Source organism: Rhinatrema bivittatum, chromosome 12 (assembly GCF_901001135.1).
Source record: "Rhinatrema bivittatum chromosome 12, aRhiBiv1.1, whole genome shotgun sequence".
Taxonomy (NCBI): domain Eukaryota; kingdom Metazoa; phylum Chordata; class Amphibia; order Gymnophiona; family Rhinatrematidae; genus Rhinatrema; species Rhinatrema bivittatum.
In genome coordinates this window covers 6,735,669-6,758,184 of record NC_042626.1, presented here as the reverse complement: position 1 = coordinate 6,758,184, position 22,516 = coordinate 6,735,669, and positions in this window count along the sequence as shown.

Below are 22,516 nucleotides of genomic sequence, written 5' to 3'. Positions count from 1 at the left end.
GTTCTGGGTAGAGCCTTGGTGCAGGACCCCCGGGCCAGGACTGCTGCTCCAGTGACTGGACTAAAGAAAGTTGGGAAGGATATGAAATAAGGATGAAAATCCCCGGGGAGTTGTGAACAAAGGCTCATGGGAGCTGCATCAAGTTCCAATTAAACTAAGGGAGCAGGAAGAAACTGCTGCCCCACCCAAAGTAATGAATATGCATTAATTACTGCTTGCATGCATTAATTACTGCTTGCATGTTTACTTTGCAAACATTGTACACTGAATGGGCAGCAGTTTCTTTTAGGCAGTTTCATGGCTTACTTATTGCACTCTGCCTCACCAGCTCATAAGCAGGTGTCATTGACTTCAAAGGGAATCGTTTATAGAAACCAACTAGCGATAAACCTTTCTTTCCCTCCCATTCCACCAATATCCTCCCGTCTGTCCTGAGAACATATTAAAAACATAAGGGGCCGGATTTTAAAAGGGTTACGCGCATAAGGTAGGCGCCGTAACCCTTCTAAAACAGCCCTGCGCGCGCCGAGCCTATATTGCATAGGCTTCCGTCGCGTGCAAAGCCCCGGGACATGCATAAGTCCCGGGGCTTTCTTGGGGTGGGCATGTCGGGGGGCGTGACACTGTCGTTGCGTCATCCAGGGGCGGTGCTGTGGGCTTGGTTTCGGCCTGGGGGTGTTCTGGGGGCATGGCCGCGGCCTCCGGACCAGCCCCCGGACCGGAACATGGTGCGCGGCAGCCGGCCTGGTGCGTGCAAAGTTCGCCTGCCTCTAGCAGGCGTAACTTGTGCGATAGAGGTACGGGAGGGGTTTAGATAGGGCCGGGGGAGGGGAAGGTGGAAAGTTCCCTCTGAGGCCGCTTCGATTTCGGAGCGGCCTCAGAGGGAACAGGCAGCGCGCGCCGGGCTCGGCACGCGCAAGTTGCACAAATGTGCACCCCCTTGCGCACACCGACCCCGGATTTTATAAAATCCGGCGTACTTTTGTTCGCTCGCGCGCTGTGTTTTAAAATGTACCCCAGCATGTTCATTCCGGGTCAGACCAAGAGTTCATCAAGCCCAGCAACCTGTATCTGACAGTGGCCAATCCGCAAAAAGTAGATTCGTGTTGCTCACTTCCAGAGATGTGGCGGTTTTCCCAGGGTCACCTGGTTACAGTAGTTAGTAACTGTTTATGGAGTTTTCCTTCAGGAACTTGTCTAAACCCTTTTTAAACCCAGCTATGCCAGTTGCCATGACCATGACCCCGGCAACAAATTCCACAACTTCATTGTACGGGGACTGAAGAAAATACTTTATCCAATTTGTCCTCATTTATGAGGACTTCCTTCCAGTTCCTGCCCCGTCAAATGCTGATATTACACAGCTTTTCCTTCCACACCTCCTCCCATATATTATCCCAGTTACAGCATGCCTTGTAGCACCATCCCCGCGCATCTTCCGCAGTTGCTGTTTGTCTGACTACTGGACTTCACCAGATTAGATGGCCTTCAGCTTCCCTTCCCTGAGAGGTGAGCCCATCCAGTTTCCTTTGAAAGCCTGCCAAGACTACAGACTACTCAATCTGTATTTTTTTCCTTCTAATCTGGCTGCGGTTATGTCCAGAAAAAGGATTTATTAGCACACGCCAGTGGCAGAAAATTCTGGTGCATCTTACACGACGCGCATTTTTCTTTTACTTCCATTTCACCAAGAAATGCGTTGGGAAAACCCAGCTATTTTTTTTTTTAATAGTAAAGGGACATGGATCAGAAAAATAAAAAAGAAGCAAAGAAAGTTAGAATAAGAATGATAATTTGTCCAGGAAAAATTACTTGGAGGAGTAGCTTAGTGGTTAGAGCAGAGGATAGTGAACCAGAGAAGTAAGCCTTCAAATCCCACTGCTGTTCCTTGTGACCTTGGGCAAGTCACTAATGCCTCAGGTACAAATTTAGATTGCGAACCCCCTGGGGAGAGGGAAATACCTGAATATAATCCACTTTGAAGGGCTTGAAAGGTGGAATATAAACTAAACTAAATGAATAGAATTTAAACTCTGAAATCTTTCTTAAAAGCTCATTCTCTCCATAATAATAAAAAAAACAAACCAGCAAAGATCCTTGAAAAGCTCTCATCGGCTGAATTTCATTTAAGCTACTGTAGCTTCTACCCTCTATAAATCAAACTTCTAGCTGATTTTCCATTTTAAACCTTTAATTCGATTAGTTTTTAATATTGGCTGCCAAGATACTTATTCCTATTGCTAATTCTTTTCTTGTACATGAAACTTGGAAACATAAAGTAGCAGCAAATTTAAAAAGACACAGGAAGAAAAATAATGACCTTGTCTGCCTGAGATGAAGGTCATGTAGGGTTCCATGTACAATAAGGGCTTCTTTAGTCACCTGACTAGTATGAATATTGACTTTGCAGAGACCCAATGTAGGATCTTAAATCTGCTGAAGGCATTTGGCTGTCAGCCTAGTGCCTTATCAGGTGATGATGATCCAGTTCTCTTTTTCCTAACACCCATTCTCCCCAGTATGTTCCTCAGGCTAGCAGTCAGTGGAGTGGAAGTTAGAAAACCAAGGTTGAATTTCTGTTTCTCGATGACATGGATTTGACTGAAGGGCAAAACTGAATGTCACCAGAGATCCCATCCAGCCTAGCATTCTTTCTCCAACAGCAAGCAGCAGCAGGCACTGAAAAAACCAGGGTGCATGTAGTGTGGTGCATCTCCTCTCACATCCTTCCATTTTACAGCTATCATGGTTTAGAGATGCATTGAACATGGGGAACAGTGCAACAGCTGGGTGAGTTTGGATTCACACCCTTGTGAACACAACATGTTCATGAATTTAATTCACAGCCCACCCTGGGGGGGGGAAGGGATTCTGAGAAATGGAGCAGCCGTTACCTCAGTTGCAGCAAGAACTGTTACTGAACTATCATATTGGCTTCTTACAAATGTCCAAAATTGCCCACCGTTCAAACTGCAGGTCTAAGATTCTCTCAGTTAAGTTAAAACAATCTTTTTTTTTTTTCCAGATAACTTTCTATAAAGCAGTAGTGCCACTTATTTAAAATGTATATTTTGCTTTTGTGAGTGGTTGGTTACCTGTAAGTGTTTTACATTCTGTTACTGTATGTATTTTCCTGTCCACAGAGGGCTTACAATCTTTTACCTGAGGCAATGAAAGTCAAACATGACTTGCCCAAGGTCACAAAGAGCGTCAGTAGGATTTTGAGTTCTGGCTTTTTCTGGTTTATAGCCGATTGCTCTGACCATGAGGTTACTCCTCCACTCAACTTTGTAGGGCTTCTGCTTTTATTTGTGGCTAACAATTGCCGTCTTGATTGTCTTAGGCTGTACTTGCCTCTTTCTGTAAAGCTCTCAAACAGGATGGTTCGGTGCTGTTCCGAGAAGCCTTATTTTGGGGTATACATTAACATGGAGGAAACAAGCATTCTCCTTTATTGCCAAACTTACTTAACGACAGACATTTTGCAGTCCCCCTATGCTTTTTCCTGAGTGGCGTTAGCTCTGTAATCCCTAAACAAAGATACTTAATCCCATCTAGGATGTATGTCACCTGAGTTCAACTGAAAGGTAAAAGGTAGATCATGGTTCTGGCTCTTCAGTTCTTAGCATCTGACATTGTCCTGTTGTGATCTGATCTTTACAATTCTGGCATCACCTTCTTAAACCCTCAGGCAGGACAGTCCCACTTGGCATTGTGATAGGTGTCAGGCGCCTGTAATTGGCCAGTGCCACTGTGTTAGACATGTCTGAAAGCTGCTAGATGGCTGGAGGGACCTTCCTCTTGCATCATCAAGTTCATTATCAGGAGTCCTGTATTTCCTGCTGCAAGAGGTCAACGTTGTTTTCTATTTGTTTGCTTTTTTGTGGCTCTGTCTTCCTGTGAGCATTGCTCATGTCCCTTGATCAAGTTTCTTATGACGACTGATAACCTTTAACTGCTACTAGCCTTGCTATGCTAATCTCAAAAGCGTCCCCATCCCCTCCTTTTTGCCCATAAGCTGCTTGCAGAATAATATTTGTAAAAGGACAAGTAACAAGGAACATTCCTGTATAGATAAGAGAATACAGCTGTACAAAAGAAAATGGAAACTGGAATTTTAAACTGAAATTATATGCTTCTCTTAGTCTCTCTTATTTTTGTAAGAGAACTTGCTTTATGCTTAAAAGAAAATATATTAAAGAAAAAATATTCTTCATCCCCTCTCTTAAAACTGCCCTGAATACTTACACTTCCAATCCTTAAAGGCAGCTATTTCCTTTTGCTGTATTGAGAATGATGCATGCTAGGGGAACGAGAGGTAATATTGGGACACAAAATTGGAATCTGTGTGCTTGATCTGAGCTAAAAGCTTTACAATTGATTAGAACAATATGTGTGAAATGAAATGATATGCCAGAATTAGGTCAAGACTGAAAACATAGATTGAAAGTCAAGTAAGCTACAATATCAATCCAAGAAGGGAACTTCTGACACCCTTTCAGTAGTCACAGCATCAGATGGAACTAAATAGTTTTCCCAATGAAGGGATAAAAGCTCTAGAAAGCTAGTCACAGATGAAAAGGACACACCTGCAACTTGTTTGTTGACCTGTATTTCAATGCATTATAGACTAGGGATGTGCAGAGGGACGCCATACGTTGCATTCTGTATACGTATTCGTCGGGTGGCAGATACGTTGTATACGTCCGTATGGCGTCCCGATTCGGTTATACGTCTAATCCTATTCGTTACCCAGCTAAAATTAAATTTATTACAACCCCCCACTCTCCTGACCACCCCAAGACTTACCAAAACTCCCTGGTGGTCCAGCGGGGGTCTGGGAGCACTCTCACACCCTCTGTACCAGTTCAAAATGGCGCCGATAGCCCTACCATGTCTCGGGCTACCGGTGCCATTGGTCAGCCCCTGAGACATGGCCATCGGTGCCATCTTGTGCTCCTGCCATGTGACAGGGGCTGACCAATGGCATCAGTAGCCCCTGTGACATAGTAAGGGCAAGGCTATCGGCGCCATTTTGGTTCCTGGCACCCGACGGCACGAGTGCAGGAGATCGCTCCCGGACCCCCGCTGGACCCCCAGAGACTTTTGGCCAGCTTGGGGGGCCTCCTGACCCCCACAAGACTTGCCAAAATTCCAGCGGGGGTCCGGGAGCGACCTCCTGCACTCGTGCCGTATTGCCAGTATTCAAAATGGCGCCAGCGCTAGCCTTTGCCCTCACTATGTCACAGGGGCTGACGGTCGGTGACATAGTGAGGGCAAAAGCTAGCGGCTGCCAGTATTCAAAATGGCGCTGGTGCTAGCCTTTGCCCTCACTATGTCACCTTGGCCCCTGTGACATAGTGAGGGCAAAGGTAGCGCCGGCGCCATTTTGAATACTGGCAATACGGCCCGAGTGCAGGAGGTCGCTCCCGGACCCCCGCTGGACTTTTGGCAAGTCTTGTGGGGGTCAGGAGGCCCCCCCCCAAGCTGGCCAAAAGTCCCTGCGGGTCCAGCGGGGGTCCGGGAGCGATCTCCTGCACTCGTGCCGTCGGGTGCCAGGAACCAAAATGGCACCAATAGCCTTGCCCTTACTATGTCACAGGGGCTACCGACGCCATTGGTCAACCCTGTCACATGGCAGGAGCACAAGATGGTGCCGATGGCCATGTGACAGGGGCTGACCAATGGCACCGGTAGCCCCTGTGACATAGCAGGTCAAAGGCTATCGGTGCCATTTTGAACTGGTACTGAGGGTGTGAGAGTGCAGGGGATGGTTACCGGACCCCCCGCTGGACCACCAGGGAGTTTTGGTAAGTCTTGAGGGGGATCAGGAGGGTGGGGGGGGGTTGTTTAAATTGGCGGCCGAATTCATTGTATCCGTGGGGAATCGCGATACGTTTCGCTTCCCCACGAATACAACGAATATTGGCACATCCGTTGCGGATTGCCAATACGTAGGGACCGAATGCACACCCCTATTATAGACATAGAATGGGAGAAACTATTTTGTACATCTGATGTATATTATCTTCCTCACTTGTGCTTGGGTACGGTTGACTGTGATTTTTGGTTAAGGTTTGATCATAGTTCTTGGTCATGGTTCAATATGGTTGATTGTGGTTCTAATTTTCAGACCTCTCTGAAAATTAGAAACACAGAAATATGATGGCAGAAAAATACCATATGGCCTATCTAGTCTGCCTATCCACCCAACTAATTCAGCTTTATAATCCCTACCACTTCCTCAGAGATCCTTGGTGTTTATCCCATGATTTCTTGAATTCAGATACTGGTTTTGTCTTCACCACTTCCTCTGGGAGGCTGTTCCATGCATCTACCACCCTCTCTGTAAAGAGATTACCCATGAGTCTCATACCTTTCACCCTCATCTCATGACCCCTCTTTCCAGAGTCTCTTTCCATTGAAAGAGGCATGCCTCCTGAGCATGGAAACCTTTTGAGATATTTGAATGGCTCTATCATATCTCCCCTATCTCGCCTTTCCTCTAGGGTGTACATGTTTAAGTTTATCCCCATATGCTTTAGAATGAAGACCACTGACCATTTTAATGGCCGCCCTCTGGACCAACTCCATCCTGTTTATATCCTTTTTGAAGGTGGGGTCTCCAGAACTGTACACAGTATTCCAAGTGAGGACTCACCAGGGACCTATACAGGGGCAACATCACCTCCCTTTCTGCTGATCATTCCTCTCACTATGCAGCCAAGCATCTTTCTGGCTTATGCTATAGATTTATCCACCTGTTTGGCCATCTTAAGATCATAAAATGTGATTACCTCCAGATACTGCTCTTCTTTCATGATTAGAAGAATTTCACCTCCTAAAATTCTACCTCTCCCTTTGGATTTTGCAGCCTAGATACATAGCTTTCCATTTTTTAGCATTAATTCTTAGCTGCTAGACCCTAGACCATTGCTACCCCTTGATACAGCTAAAAATGTACATGCAGGGGGAGGCATTCCTGGAAGTGTGTTTTGGGCAGGATTGGAAAATAAATGCACCTAGATTGTTATTTTCAAATTATTTATTTATAGGCTTTTTTTATTTGTAAAATTTCTATCCTGCCTCTCAATACAATTGTTGAAGGTGAGTAACAGTTTAATATTCATAAAATACAAATACACAAATAAAACAGTAACTCATACTAAGATCACTTAAAATCATCTTAGAACAATAAAGTTTCTAAATTCTTTCTAAAAGCTCTTACATCAGACTCTCTCTTCAGTTCCCCTGCAAAAGCAAGCTCTTTTATGTGCAGTCTATGAGTAGTATTCCCGATTACAGAGTAGCACATTATTTTCTATATTTATTTATTTAGATTTATGTTCCACTTTTTGCACTTTAGAAAATCTACCTGTACAAAAAAACCCCAAACAAGACAGGTATGAACATCTGCGAATAGTTTGTAGTTTTGGAATGAAATGCAGAAGCACGAGAGTTTGAAAGTCACCCACTTGACGGCTGTGGGTTGCACAAGGTTGACCGATGTTGTACCGAACCTTAGCTGCAGTAACTGCCAGTGGGTTGGCCAAGGGGTGAATATGATTTTGTGGTGCTTCCTTTCTGGGTGGTATGAACTGTCAAGTTTTCGCAGTCCGGGAAATAACAGTTGGTTGATATTTTTCAGTGACATTGTTGCTGGCAAAATTGCAGGTAATATAGTCCCCCCTTGCTCGTCCTAGTTAAAAGGCTGTATTAGCATGTGGTACTTTATTTCAGCTGTTGCATAGGTGATATGCCATGTAATAATAGATTTTCAAAACTCTACAGTAGTTGAAACACTCAAGGAAAATATTTTAAGGCTAAAGTCTAATACAGTATCATTTGTTCTGAATCGCGGGAGAGCAATATTGGCTCTAAGTAACCCTTCCTATAGATTGATTAATGTAGTCGTCTCGATTATCGTCAAGAATGCCAAGAGCGTAGTCTACCTAGACAGCACTCTGCTCCCTCCCCACACTCGCACATTGTCCCTTTAACTTCCTTTTTTTTTTTTTTTTTTGCAACAGTACTTACTATTAAACTCGTTTAACCAAAGTCATTAAAGGCTTAACTAAGCCTTTTCTTTATTTCCCCTCGTTCCCCTCACATCTGCCAAATTAAATTCTGTGCACTGACATTGATGCTTTCAAAAGTTCAAAATCAATTCTTCAATCAGAGCACATTCTTAGCCGTGATTAAAAACATGTGTCCCCTAATTAAGCTAACGAGGAATTGTTAATTGGCACAAAGCCCCCCTCTGAGCACGCTTGTTAATGTCACCGTCACTTTGACAGGAGACAGAAACCAAACCAAGGGCAGACGAGCTGGGAGGCTGCAGGGCTGTCCCATAAGGGTGGAAGGGGGATGGGGCCAAGAATGGTAGACACGCACCAGGTCAAATCCAAAATGAAGGAAACAGCACTAAACACAACCGATGCGGCCTGGAATTAATATTCTTTTCCAGTCCTTTGGATTTGGATTTTTTTTAATATATTGATTTGATTTAACGATCCGATGGAAGCAGCTGCCACCAGTATGCCGAAAGTTTATTAATTTGTTTCTGACTTCCTCTTTCCTCTGTCCTGAGCTTGCTCTGACAGTTGTGCTGGGTAAACCCAAGGTACAGTTCTGGGCACATGGGATGAAGGGGTTAATCACCCATAGGGTGTACTGCCATTAGCACTCCTGTCCCGTGCATATCACCCCAGGCATTGCATGGTGCTGCCAAAGGCCACTTGGCCAGCCTTGGACTATTGTTGTTTTCTTGCAGAAGAAGAGCCACATCAGCATTAAAGGGATCCAATATTCAAAAGATTTACCTGGCTAAAATCAGCTTTTAGAAGGGTAAATTTACCTGGTTAAAAATATGCCCCTCTAACCAGCTAAACCTGTGTGGTTGAAATCACAACAGTCTGCTTAAATTTAGCAGGGTAAATTTATCTGGTTAGTTCAATATTTAACACTAACCAGCAAACTTTTTCTGGGTAACCTTGGCCAAGCAAGTTGATTTAGCAGAATATTCAGCTGCAGAATTAGTTGGGTAAGTGCTACAGAATAACCCATAAACTCACCCAGTAATCTTAACTGGGTTTTTGAAACTTGACCCCTAAGGTCATGCTACAGAGTGGGGCTGTACAAATGGATCCCCTTAAAGAAAACACATGATGGGAAATCCTGTTTGAAATCTGTAGCAGTTCACCAAGCTTCACTGTACTAAGTGGGTTGTTTTTTTGGTGTGTAAGGCATATCTTGCTGCATATCCCAGGATAAATGGAAAATAATAGGGTTATCACCCTTTTTGCACTCACTTAGTGCCAGATATTCATAGAACCCAGCAAAGGTGGTCGATGTTGATAACATTTGCAGTAATCTATATTCAAACCATAATACACCAATGTATCAGAAACATAAATCTCTCTGCCTGATTTCAAGAGGAATGCATTCAAACAGCTATAAAATAACTAGAGTTTCAGTCTGGGTAACCAAGCATAGGAGTAACTTGCTTGATGCAGCGGTTACTACCCTTAACCATTAAGCCTTATGCTCACCTTTGATGCAACTCCAACATTGCTCTCTGCATCAATGACAGGGGATGGCAGGAAATTTGAATCCGTTACCAACAAGAGCCCTGAACTTGGTGGTTGATGAAACAGATAAGTATGGGAAAATAAGTGTAGGAGCTTGCTTGGCAGACTGGATGAGCCGATTGGTCTTGTTCTGCCGTCATTTCCATGTTTCTATATGATTTTGTCCCAAGATCAGGATCTGGGCTAATATCTAAATATTTGATGAATGCCTCAATATACACATAGGGCCTGATTTTAAAAAGCATTTACTCCAGTAAAACTGGGCTTTAATCGAGTAAGTGTGCTTTTATTTATTTATTTAAAAGTTCTTATTTACCGCACCCCTCATAATTCAGGGCGGTTTACAATGAGACATACATAATGAATGGAATTAAATAAGTAAAATACAATATAAAATAGATGTGAAAATACAATTAAAAATTAAAACTTAAATAAAGTAAAGACCACAAATTATGGATTGGAGGGGAAACAGAGGAAAAAAGCAATGAAACATGAGGAAAAGCAAGGTTGTGGTAGAGGTGAAGTGGGAGAGATTGAGAGGATCACTAGTCTGGGAAAGCAGATTTGAAAATGAGTTTTTAGTGCCTTTTTTAATTCCTTGGTATCGGTTATAAGTCGAATATATGTAGGAAGAGTGTTCCAAATAATAGGGCCAGGTAGATTTAGGAGATGGTATTTGGTACAATATATACCATTGCATTGTCATGCACTTTACTCACGTAAATGACTTTTGAAAACTGCTACTGTAGTATGTTACATGACCTCCATAGTGAAACTTGAGCCTTGAAAGCTTGTGACATGCCATGTGATACTCTCCTGTACACAAGGTGGCAATGTCCTGGGTGGGCTTTAACGCAGGAGGCCTAGGCGTCATTCTGTTCATTGAGCAGGGTTGCGGATATAGTGGAGTCAATGTTGACAGCCCCAGGGGGATAAAGGAACCCAGCTATCACACAACAGTAACCTCCGGAAGTAGAGTTCTGGGCTGACGGGTGGTCTGTGATCCTCCTCCTGAGGATAGTGGTCAGGTAGAGGAGGGAATACAAATGTGATGATTGGGAAGGAGACGGGGAAACCCAGGTCATTTGTGAATGACAGATCAAGGCACTGTAGCCATGGGCTGTGTGACATGTTCAAACTGAGCTGGAAGCCCTGGGGAGGCAGCTGGGAAAAATACTACATTTCCACAGATTTTTCCACCCTTCTTTTTGTAGAAATAACATTTCTGAATTATTCATTTTAAACAAAAGCAGATGCTGATCATCTTTAAGGACATGGATCCAGAAGGATGGAGCAGACAAAGGCAGGATTAGATTATTAAGGGGTTGGAGTTTTTTGCCCATTCTGTGCCTTCAGGAAACTCTTGAGATAATCAGGCACAATGTTCCTTTAAGAGGCTGAAAAAAGCGTTAAACTGTTGAGTGTAAATGATACCAAGCAGGGAAGGAGAGTGAAGTTTGGTCTGTAGAGGGAGGATGCATCGTGTGTTTCGTAAACGAAAGCCATGCTATCTTGTAGATCAGTAAATTACTTTGTTCAGTTGCAGTGTCTGGGTTGCAAAGGTGCAACTCGAGATTGACAGTTTACACATTGCACATTGAGATGATAAATGCAATACACTGTTTTTCGACCCTGTGTTGCCTGATGGAAGCCAGACAACTTGTATGTGCCTGTGTTTGTGAGTGTGTATATATATATATATATATATATATATATTACAGAATACAAATCTAATGTGATATGTATATAGATATCTCTCTCTCCATATATATACATACATATACATATTGCACTAAATACTTAATTGCAAAATATTAGCATTGCTGTATTTGCTTTTGTTTGGCATGTGGTTGCCACAAGGGATTTTGGAAAAAATGCATCCTTATTTGAATGTCTTGCATCCAGCAAGACATTCTCAAATTAGGAATTGATGATGCTGATATATGAAGAAATATGTCAAGATTGAAAAGAAGTCCTTATAAGTAGAATCCTCCTATATACGGTCCATTTTAACAGGTGATTTTAGAAGTGGAATGCATTGAATTAAATTAATGGAGTACATGTAGGCATGGCGTATGATGGCCCTTTCCTTGCTTTTTTCCAGCTCTCTTTCCGATGCTCAAATAACAGCCATGGTATTTATGCTGGGCCATGGGAGTGAATGGATGCCAGGCTTTCAGAATCAGCTGGGGTCCAGGGCATGCGGAAGTACATGCGTAACCCGGTTTGGTTGCGAGTAGATGTTCCGAGGGCAAAATTGGAGAGGTCATACAATTTACCTTTCTTACTGTTCGTATTTTTTAAAGCATGTGTGTAGGTTACCATGCACAAGTTACGAACTGCTTGGAGAAGGTGCAAGTATGTGTGCAGGCGATTCTGCATGTTCCTGGCCATTTAGGGAAACATTTTCAAAACAAACATATGCGCATAAATTTGGTTTGAAATTCTTGGTAAAATCTGTTTACATTGTAGATGCTGGCTTCTCTGCTATGCAGGGTGTTATAAAAATACCCTCCCTATCCCACCAAGAGCCTAAAGTGTTAATGCATGAAATTTCATCCTCGTTTGCTGTTGTATTATGTCTTTCTGCATTTTGCCTCCTTCCCTTTTTCTGTCTCTGTCCATCCTATACTCAGGCTTTTCTTGATGTGAAGCAAACAATGAGAGAGAACTTTAACTCAGAAAACTGTCAATTTGGTAAATGAGAGAGCTGAAATGAGTGCATTCGGCTAAGAATGAGCAAATATTATTTCACAGTTTTCCTATGGAAACTAAATTAAGTTTTTGGGAGGAGTGGAGGGAAGGAAAGTAAGGAACCAGAAGGACTTCAAGCAGCCTGCTGGGTTCAGATGGAAATGATTTTTCATAAGGCTTGTGAAAAAATCCAAAGTTCACTGTGTGTGCTGGCTCATGCTATGAAGGGCGGATCTTGTGTGTATGGCTGTGTGTTTCCCGTCCAGTCATCCTGGGGTTCAATAGCAGGCTCACCCACAAGATAACACGGACCCCAGTTTTGTTGTTTCTCTTTGAAAGCAAAGGGTACAGTGTACTTTCTGTCAAGAGCAAAAGGCAGGACACTGGCAGGCCAGCCTCCTGCAGCTCCCTGGCCACTATCCAGGCAACACCAGCCATGCAGGCAGCACCATACAAGGCAGTAATGCAAATATGCAGTCCCTGGACTAACCAGAATCAAAGTACTTTTTATATGGCTGTACTTGGAGTCTCAAAAGGAAAACACTGAGTTGGAGAGCAAAAGATTAAATTGAAATATGAAATGCTCCATGAGTTACCACCACCCATCCCTGCCAAAATATTTTCCCTTCCTTTATCTTTAGATTAAACTCTACCTCCTTTATAACTCATTCATATTTTTTTACTTATCTACGTATTCATTTGTGCTTGCCAGAATTTTTCTGTAAAACTAAGTGCTGTGACCTTGCTCCTAAGTATGAGGGCATGACTCCTCTGAGCTGCTTACATGAAGCATGGGGTAATCTGAACTTAAAATCACTTCCCCAAGGTCACCTGGGCAGTCTGTGGCAATGCTGGGGCTGGAGCTTCTGAGCCCAGACTCATTCACCAGTGACAAGAGATCTCATCCACCATGCAACGTATTAACTAAGAAGTCAGCTAGTCCTTGCACAGCTGACATGTTCTGCTCATGGCATCTAATTTCTTCAGAGGACCTTGAGAGAGGTGCATATCTTTAGAGCAGCATGGAACTGATGTCTCTCTTCCTTTTGAGCAGACTGGTACAATCATTGTGCCTGACGCAGATGTCTGAATTAGCCCGCTTACTCTATCGTTATACAACTTTCCTAGTACACTAAATCTAATGTGTAGAGACAGCAGCAGCTAGGGCTCACAGGCTCCTTTACTGAGATCTCTCGGGACACCGAGCAGGGTTGGGCGTGGCCTTTAGCTGGATGGAAAACCGCCAAGGAGCGTTGGGTGCTGCAGGAAGCGATAAAGGTGGTGCTATTAACTCTGAGATAGTGCAAGGGGACATTCTTGCTGGACCAGTTCACTGCCATTACTGGTAGGGGACACACTTTTCAATGAATGAGTCAATGCTGCAGTCCGATATGAACAGGCGTTTTTATGTCAATTGCATACCATTCTAACTATATCAAGTTGTTGTGTAATATGTCACTGTAACTCTGCAGTTTCAAGGCTATGACAAGCCATTAGACAATCAGATTGCAGAATTTTAAAATTCCATTTTATCGTGTAGAAGAAAAGTTTGTATGAAATGTATTCATTCCCTAGAATATTTGTTTCTCCTTTATTGATGTAGCTGGTGTAGGACACAAAAGGCAGCTGGCGTGGGTGCACAGGGAAATGTACTTTTCAACTGACTTCACTTTCCAGAAAATTAGTTTTAAAATACAATAAAGGAAGGAATTTTCCATTGGTAAAATGAGATCTCCCTGGCCTCTATTACTGTGTACTTCAGGCAGGCGGATGCCCTTTTAAAAGATGAAGGGTCACGTGGTCCATGATTTGGTTGGTTAGGTTGACCTGCCTGCACTGCAAAGCCTTCAGGGGGGTGGGGGGAGGAGTTGTAATGTCCACTGTAGTATAGCAGTGCTAGCCCTGCCCTGCAGATAATATGTGCAGATTAAATCAATTACAGATTCATAAGCAGGTCAGGGAAATGTAATGAACACTGGGAGTAGGGCTTTTGTATTGTAAAGAAAATAGGGACCCTAATGAGGAACCTGAAAGGAATAAAGTATAAAAGACCAGTAGGAGGCATAAGTACATAAGATTTGCCATACTGGGTCAGACCAAGAGTCCATCAATCCCAGTATCCTGTTTCCAACAGTGGCCAATCCAGGCTTACAAGTACCTGGCAAGTACCCAAACATTAAATAAATCTCAAGCTATTATTGCTTATTAATTAATAGCAGTTTATGGATTTTTCCTCTAGGAACTTATCCAAACCTTTTTTAAACCCAGTTACACTAACTGCCTTAACTACATCCTCTGGCAATGAATTCCAGAGCTTTAACTATGCGCTGAGTGAAAAATAATTTTCTTCAATTTGTTTTAAATGTGCTACTTGCTAATTTCATGGAGTGCCCCTTAGTCCTTCTATTATCTGAGAGAGTAAATAATCGATTAACTTGCATTTCTTTGGATTATAGTTTAATGAATGTACAGATGTGGCTAGTGAGAGAAAAAATAACTTAAGTAGTTGACTAGAGAAATCTTGTGTCCCAATGTGACCACAGTGGTAAAAAGGGTGTAGCTACTGCAGAATTCATCATCTAACCATAATAAAGAGGAAAGAAGCCCTGCACCTACATCACTAGTATGCAAACTGAGCTCCAGGCCTCTCCCTCCCTGTACTCTCCAGCTTTACCTCACTCTTCTCCACCCCTCACTCTATATGGAACTTGAGCTCCACCCCTTTTTTTCTCTCTATCATCAACCCACTCTCTAGTACCACACAGTATCTCTGAGGCCATTGTACACACACTACAGCAGCACATCTCAATTACACACTTCCTATACGTAACAATATATCCCCATTCTTCTGGCTTTCACTACTAATGACCTTCATAATACGTCATCCATATACCACTGAAGCAGCTGCATTGGGATTGCTAGTGCTGTCTTAAGACACATGTGGTCATAGGCACCACCTCTGTGTGTGCTGTGGGTCCTTGAGCACCCCTGGTGTTCTTTCCTGCTGATTGGGAACTTAAGTGCTGCAGTGCCGCAAGGGAGGACAAGCAAGAAGCTCTGACATCCCATCTGCTATTGCTCCTGCCTCCTCCTGCAGCCTGTTGGCTGGCTGTGGATTTTCTGAGCATTGGGCTGCAGGGGAACCAGCCCTGAGGTGCAGTGCAGATGGGCGTGGGGAGGTGGCTGCGGATACAGGCACTAGGAAAGAGAAAGAGGGTGAAAAATGGAGAGATGAAGAGGGAATGCTGGCTGGGAAGTGGGAGGCTTGGTTGAAAAAAGGGATACTGGCTGGGTGAGAGAATACTGTTGGGAGTTTGTGGGCGAGAGAATACTGCTGGGAGTTTGTGGGCGAGAGAATACTGCTGGGAGTTTGTGGGCGAGAGAATACTGCTGGGAGTTTGTGGGCGAGAGAATACTGCTGGGTCTTTGTGGGAGAGGAACTGAAAGGAGTCCAGGCTTGGAGAGGAAGAATAAGGGAAGAGAGGCTGATAATGGTCCTGTGGGAGAAGAAGAGGAGGAGACACAGTCTGTGAGGGTGAGAGGAGCTGAGAAGGCTGAGATAGTGGGCATGGGCTGTGAGAAGGGGATACAAACCTGGGAGAGAGGACAAGGGCTGTGATAATGAGAGGAACGGGGGTGAGACGTCAAGTAAAGAGAATTTAAGAGGAAGTGAAGAGGACTGGGAAAGGATCTGTGGGGGGCTGATAGGAGATGTAAACCAAGAGGAAGGTTATGAGAAGAGGGGGATCGTGGTGGGAAGAGGAGAGGGATGGAAGTGGCAGGAGGGTGGTGAGATTAGGAGGAAGTGAGAGAAGATAATATGCTGTGGAAAGACAGCTGGTGGGTAGAAAGAGATATATACATGGAGGAAAAATAACAGAAAAGAGAGGAAGACCTGGTGATCCTCTAGAGCTGAAATCAAACCCAGTACATATGCAAAACAATGGAGCGAAAAGCAACAAAATAATAAAAAATTAACTAAAAGGAGACCCTTGCTTATATTCTGGCACCTGTGCTATAGAGGATTGATGGATAATAACCATGAATGAAGATCCCTTTAACATTATTGCTAACATTACTATAGTTGGTAAATATGTAAGGTTAACACTATAGCACAGTATAGATATCGGTATATTAGTTTTGATATATAAGGGCAGAGGTCCAGTGGCCCTATGGGCCCTGGAGGAAACGTGATCCTCTCTGGGCTCTGTTTCATTTATTGGACCAACATAAGAATTCATTCTCCAGTAATGATATACATGTTTCAGACTAGATAGATGCCAACCTTAGTACATCCGTAGAAGGAACTCAAAAGCACGAATTCTGCATTTGGTAGACAATTGTTATGGCACCCAGTATAATGCACGAGAGTTTGCAAAAGGTGTGGATGGGAAAAATGCTTAGTAAATGCCCCACAAAGATTGTATTAGAAATTTAAAGCCAAATTGTAGAGCTGTCTCAGGCCTGTACCGCTGTTCCTCATGAGCTTGGTCCTCAGAATTCAAATCAATGTTCAGTATTATAAGCAGGCTCCACCCCCTTTACATTATTTTGGAATAGGCAGTGTAATAAACACTCCAAGGAGCCAATTAAGCAATGTCTTTAATTCATGCAGCTTTTGGAACTGTTGATGCAAGAGTATTTTATATGCTGACATTAGTCTATGGAGCATAACCAATTGGAAATCGAGGGAATGGCCATTGACGTGCTGTTATGAATGATGTTCGGACTGCACTGGGCTGCAATGGTAATGAGTTCCTTTGGATAGCTGGATGGAATATACGGTCCCTCGCCATAGCTGTACTGTAGCAAACGACTGCCAGGCTCACAACTGTTTGTTCTTTTTCTCAGCTTCTCCCCCTCTGCTCTCAATATGGTGACCGCGCGTTCCAACGTGGCGCAAAACCCGCTTGGTACATGACGTATTATTCAAGCAAGAAGTGGCTAAACATCGGGCATTGGGGGTGGGGAGAGGGTAAGCTGCTGCTAGGCTCCTCTCAGAGCTCTTTACGCCCTCCGTCACAGAGGGGGGAAGATTTAAAACTTACTACCCACCTTGACTTGACTTCCAGCAAAATGAAAAGGCACAGTCAGTAGATGGGGAGGCAATAGAAAAGCAGAACTGCTTACAGTTCTCAAACTCACCTATTTTACTGCCTGGAGGTGATGCTGGTAAACTCCATCACTTTGAGTTAGTCAAAACCGCCTTTCTGTGTGCAAGCTCATTTTGTGAGTCCTAGAGCCAGTGACATTTGATTGATTAATTAATAAGTAATAATGTACCGGAGATTAGGTTATTTGATCTCCCAGCAAATGCCATGCACTGGGGAGGGGGACATTGTCATGAATAAGCTGCTTGTTGTCTTTAACGCGTGACACCTTGCCAACCCTGCTAATGCCGAAACCACAGCTGCCATAGCCGTGTGTGTTCAAAACTCACCCGGACATCACTTCCTGCCGGCACGAAAACCAATAACGTTGTGCGCCTACTGCACCATGCACTACCTTCCTTTCTGGGATCACAAGCCTTTTCTTTTTTTTTTTTTAAGAAAATAAAATATCTGTTAGTGTCCATTAACAAAAGACCCAGAGTGTGTATAGTAGAGGGTTCAATCAAGTGTTTGGGAATTGCCCTCCCTCGTGTGCTTTTGGCCTGACTGTGAGGAGCCGGTCCCGGAGGCGCATTTAGGTCAGGGGAGGGATATATAATGTGCGTGGGTCGGATTTTCAGATCTCTATGCGTTTTATTTTCTTTTGAAAATTTCACCCATGCAAGAGCAGGAGCAGAGTCCTTTGTACCTCTGGACAGGTTTTAAAGGGAAAAAAATGCATGTACTGACCCTTCCAATGTTAGCTGTGGCTGCTTTTGAAAGTTGCCACCAGAAAGGGTCAGGTGACCCAGTCCAGCAGCATTATAATTGTCCAAGACTCTTGTCTGGAAATGGATTGTCTAAATGAGAGGAAAAATGTGTGTTTGGAAGAATGGACAGATGGACAAAGTGAGAACACCTCGAGGCACTTCGCTGTGTGCTCCTTCTCCTGCTGTTCTCTGATAGCATTCTCCTGGCGGCGTGTGCTGCTGCTGGATCCTTTTTTTTTTTTTACAATTTTCTACGGGCTTGTCGCTCTGACTGCTTTCACAGTGCCGTCCATTGCAGCTAATCTGATCATTTATAAAAGGAATAAGAAAGTCAGCTGCGCCTGGAAGTATAGCTCCTTGCCTGTGGAAGGTACAGCCTGAATTAGATAATTAATCTAAGGTGATTGAGAGAAAGCCTATAGCCAAGTAGTGTCCTTGCAATGCATGCATAATGCGCTCTCAGACAAAATTACCTTCAAATAGATTAGATCCAATCTTTCCATTGTATTTTCCTTGCTTGGGAAAGTGTTTGCTTGTCATATTCCTCTACAAAAGGGATGCAGTATATCTTTTAACTCTTCACCTATAGGGAACATGGATGATATGCGGCTGTGTACACTTGGAAATTTAAATGGGACTAAGGATGCTGCACTTTTAGTTTTTCTGCATTGTGTATAATTTGAGACAATGCCCAGAGCATGAAACCCATTAGCTAATCCAGTGATCGAAGTCTGCTTATTGATATGTTTGCATATTATTATAATTCATTTTGAAGGTAGATGCAGGTTCGCCTGCCCTGCTGAGGCATAGCTTTGAATTCAGGGCTGTCAGGTCATGATATTTTGTTAGGCTTCTCCAGCTAACGGCATGATGCCCCTTTAATAATAAAGCACCAGCCGGATCGTACCTTCAGGAAGATGGGTGTCCTCTGAAAGAAGGCTGCTGTTGTCAGGAAGGTATGCGCATGCTTTTTCTTGGGGGGGAGAGCAACGATTAGTTGATGTGGGAATGAAAGAAGAAAGCTGCTGGTAGGATATTATCCAGAAGGTGGCAAAGAGCAGCTTCTGCCATTCCCTAAAAGCAACATTCTAGACTGAAGGTCTTTCTAACCAAGGGATGATTGTCTCACTTCTCCAGGAGTGGCAAATCAGTCCTGGTGTCCAGTACAGCAAAACATGCTAACTAAACTGGTTTATAGACCAAGCGAGTGCTCACATATATGACGAGTTTTCATTGTGGAAATCCTGAAAACCAGACTGGTTTGTGGCCATTGAGGCCAGCGTTTGACACCCCCCTCTTCTAGTCTTTCCGCAACCTTCATAGACAGGAGTTTCCAAGGAAGAATGCCAGTTTTGTACTGCTGGTGATCACAGAGACCCTGACCTTACTATTTCTCTCTTACCCAAAGCCCATGTGCTTTCTCTCTCTACAGTCACAAGATGCACATGGTCTTCAGTACAGAGTGGAATGCAATTGAAACCTGTTTGGAATTGAAGCTTGTTTCAAATGCACTGCAAAAAAGTTAGATTGGATTGTTCTGTAGTTGATTTGATTCCACAATATTCTGCCAATTAACTTGTTTCGTTTGTCCAAACTATGATGATGATAATTGCCTCTTTGTTGTCTCCTTTTATTTTGGGGGGGGGGGGGGGGGGCTGGGAAGTTTCCTTGTCCTCTTGTAGGGTTTTCTTGGACCTTGGGCTATGATGCCAGGAACCTTCATTTGCAATTACCTAGGTGAAGGGTTATAGAACCTGATTAATGTCCACCGGGTGTCGCCATTGAGTGATGATGGCTAAGACTCCCTCCCTCTCCCCATCCAGGGGCTGTGAATGCTGCCTCTGCAGCATCCCCTGGGAATCAGGCCCCCTCCATGGCAGTGTGCCGTGCCTGCCACCAGATCAGCCCTTGCTCTCTTTTATTGGGTTTTATCAGTCACCTCTTGTATGATTATTGCCAGCCACTCAGGAAGCTCCTTTTTGGCTACTGGACTTACAAATGTGCCTTTTTTTTTTTTAAGTTAATGCATTCTGGAAAATTCATCTGTTAAATTAATAATAAGGAAAAAGAAAGTTCTTTATTTCTTTTAATTTAAAGTTCTTTCTCCGGGGCCTTTTGGTATTTTTAGCTTTCATATCTTCAGTAAGTTTTATCCATTTTTCTTATTCTTGCTTTTCATAATTATTTTCTAGAAGGAAATCGTTAACTCTAGGGGTGCTCTTCCTCTTGCATGGAGATATTTAACTTCTGTCTTGGTGACATTTTCAGCTCAGGCTCTCTTGCTATATAACTGTTATCTAAATGTGCCATCCAGCAGAGGAGAAATTTGCGCTCTGACTTTCCTGTAGATTCCACCGGACAGACGTCTGGGTGCAGGTGCGGAGAAGATACCTCTGTCTTTGCATTTCAGTTTTGTACCAACTCTATAGAAAAGATTTTGTAAACATCCATTGAAGAGGAATATTTTTTGGTTTTGTTGAGGGTTGTTTGTGTATTTGCTGCATTCCTGACAGGTATACTTTCCAGTTTGCTGAACGTCTTTGATGTGTGCCATGCAGCAGACTTCCTAAAACGAGTAATCTTATGCAAAAACAGCAATACCAATCAGCCTGGCTCCATGAGAAGCATTGTGCATCTTAAAGGAGTCTAAAATATAACCATTGGATCTGTTTTGGTTCTTAAAGTATGCCTTCCCTCCCCCACACACCACACTCACCTGGAAAGCTACCAGCAGGTGAATACTATGACCTCCAAGATATGCTGATGCCAAATCTGCTCAGTTTCCTGCGATATAAACTTGTAGATTTCTCATCTGTCTTTGGAATGACCCCTTCAACATAGCTTTTTTTTGCATTTGCTGCTCCCTCCTCACCCTCCCCATTCACGAGGAGCTCAATATTAGCACAAGAATACACAAAACATTTAAATTATAACAGGCGAGATGCCACCTCTTCAAGATTAAGCAGATATTTAGTAACAAAGCATTTTTTACCACCTTCGGCATGAGTTGCAGCAACCCCATATAATTACCCTGGTTGGTCTTTTGTAAGATGTATCTAGATTATGTCAGCTTCATTCCCTTGGAATAAACGATGAAAGCTGTGACTCATCTACTTTGGGCTGATTTCCCACTTCACCGGCACTGAGGATTTATTGGGCATCGGGTGCTCTTTCAGTGCAGATGCCCTGCGATGACCCTTTCATAAATCTTTGCTGCCCAAGACGTCAGCTTAATTTTATTAACTGGGGCTGCTCCGTGGTTGTTAGCCTGTCATCCATAACTCTCTCCAAATTTCATTTTTATGATTGCCTGGGTGTCTGTTTTCATACATTTTTCTTTTCTCAGTTTTCTGAGAACTTTTAGTAAGACTAAATCCAAAACTCACTGCTGCCGTAGTTGAAACGATAAAAGCTTACCAAGTAATGCAATTATCCCATCATCCTCCCTTGACCCTTCTGACCTGTCTCCTCTATAAATAAAACCTGTCCTTTAAAAATGGTTCTAATGGTATTTTAACTTTTCTTTTCTAAGCTTTTTTTTTTCTAGAAATACTTTTCAAAATAGGTAGCTTGGCTTACTGTACTGCCTGTGCATTTTGCTCAACCTACAACAGGCCATGATCGTAAAACATTGTTATATATGCCTCAAGCTTTAATTCTGAGAATGAAATGACAGCTGGGCATTTTAATATACTTGTTGCATTTTCTGTTTGTGAGAAGATAAATCAAGAGTGAGAAATAAGAGAAGCTGTTTTTTGGAACTGATAACATCATCATACAAAGACTAGCGTAGTCATATACCTCACTGTTAAGTAAATTGGACTGAGTAATAAAGTCTCATGCAAATCCTCTTAAACCGAGAAAGAAAGTGCATATTTATTCGGTTTTCCTCACAAGTGCAAACCTTGCACCTAATTTACCGCAGAATAATACACGCATACTTGTCCTTTGTCAGTTATCCAAGGGTACAAAGTACCCCTGTGGATTTTGCCCCTGCTTTTTGTGCTGGTGCAATTTCAGTGCAAAATATAATGCATGTAGATTTGAAAATGCAATCTGTGCATGTTCCCCCCCCCCACCACCAATGCTATCCCCCTTCTATGCTTCTCTGGCAACGCAATCTTACAGCCTAGGCAAAGCTATTTGTGCTGTGGAAGACCATGCATACTTTTAGTTAGAATAAGGTGGGAGGGAGTGGCAATTTACCTGCATAAATAACTTTAAAAACTGCCCTCCCCATCACAAGGTAGTTCTTTAAACAAGACCCTGTAAGCTGCCTTTATAAATTCCTTTTCATTAACAATAAGCATTAAAACATAGGAATGCTGTACTGGGTCATAAGAACATGCCTATACTGGGTCAGACCAAGGTC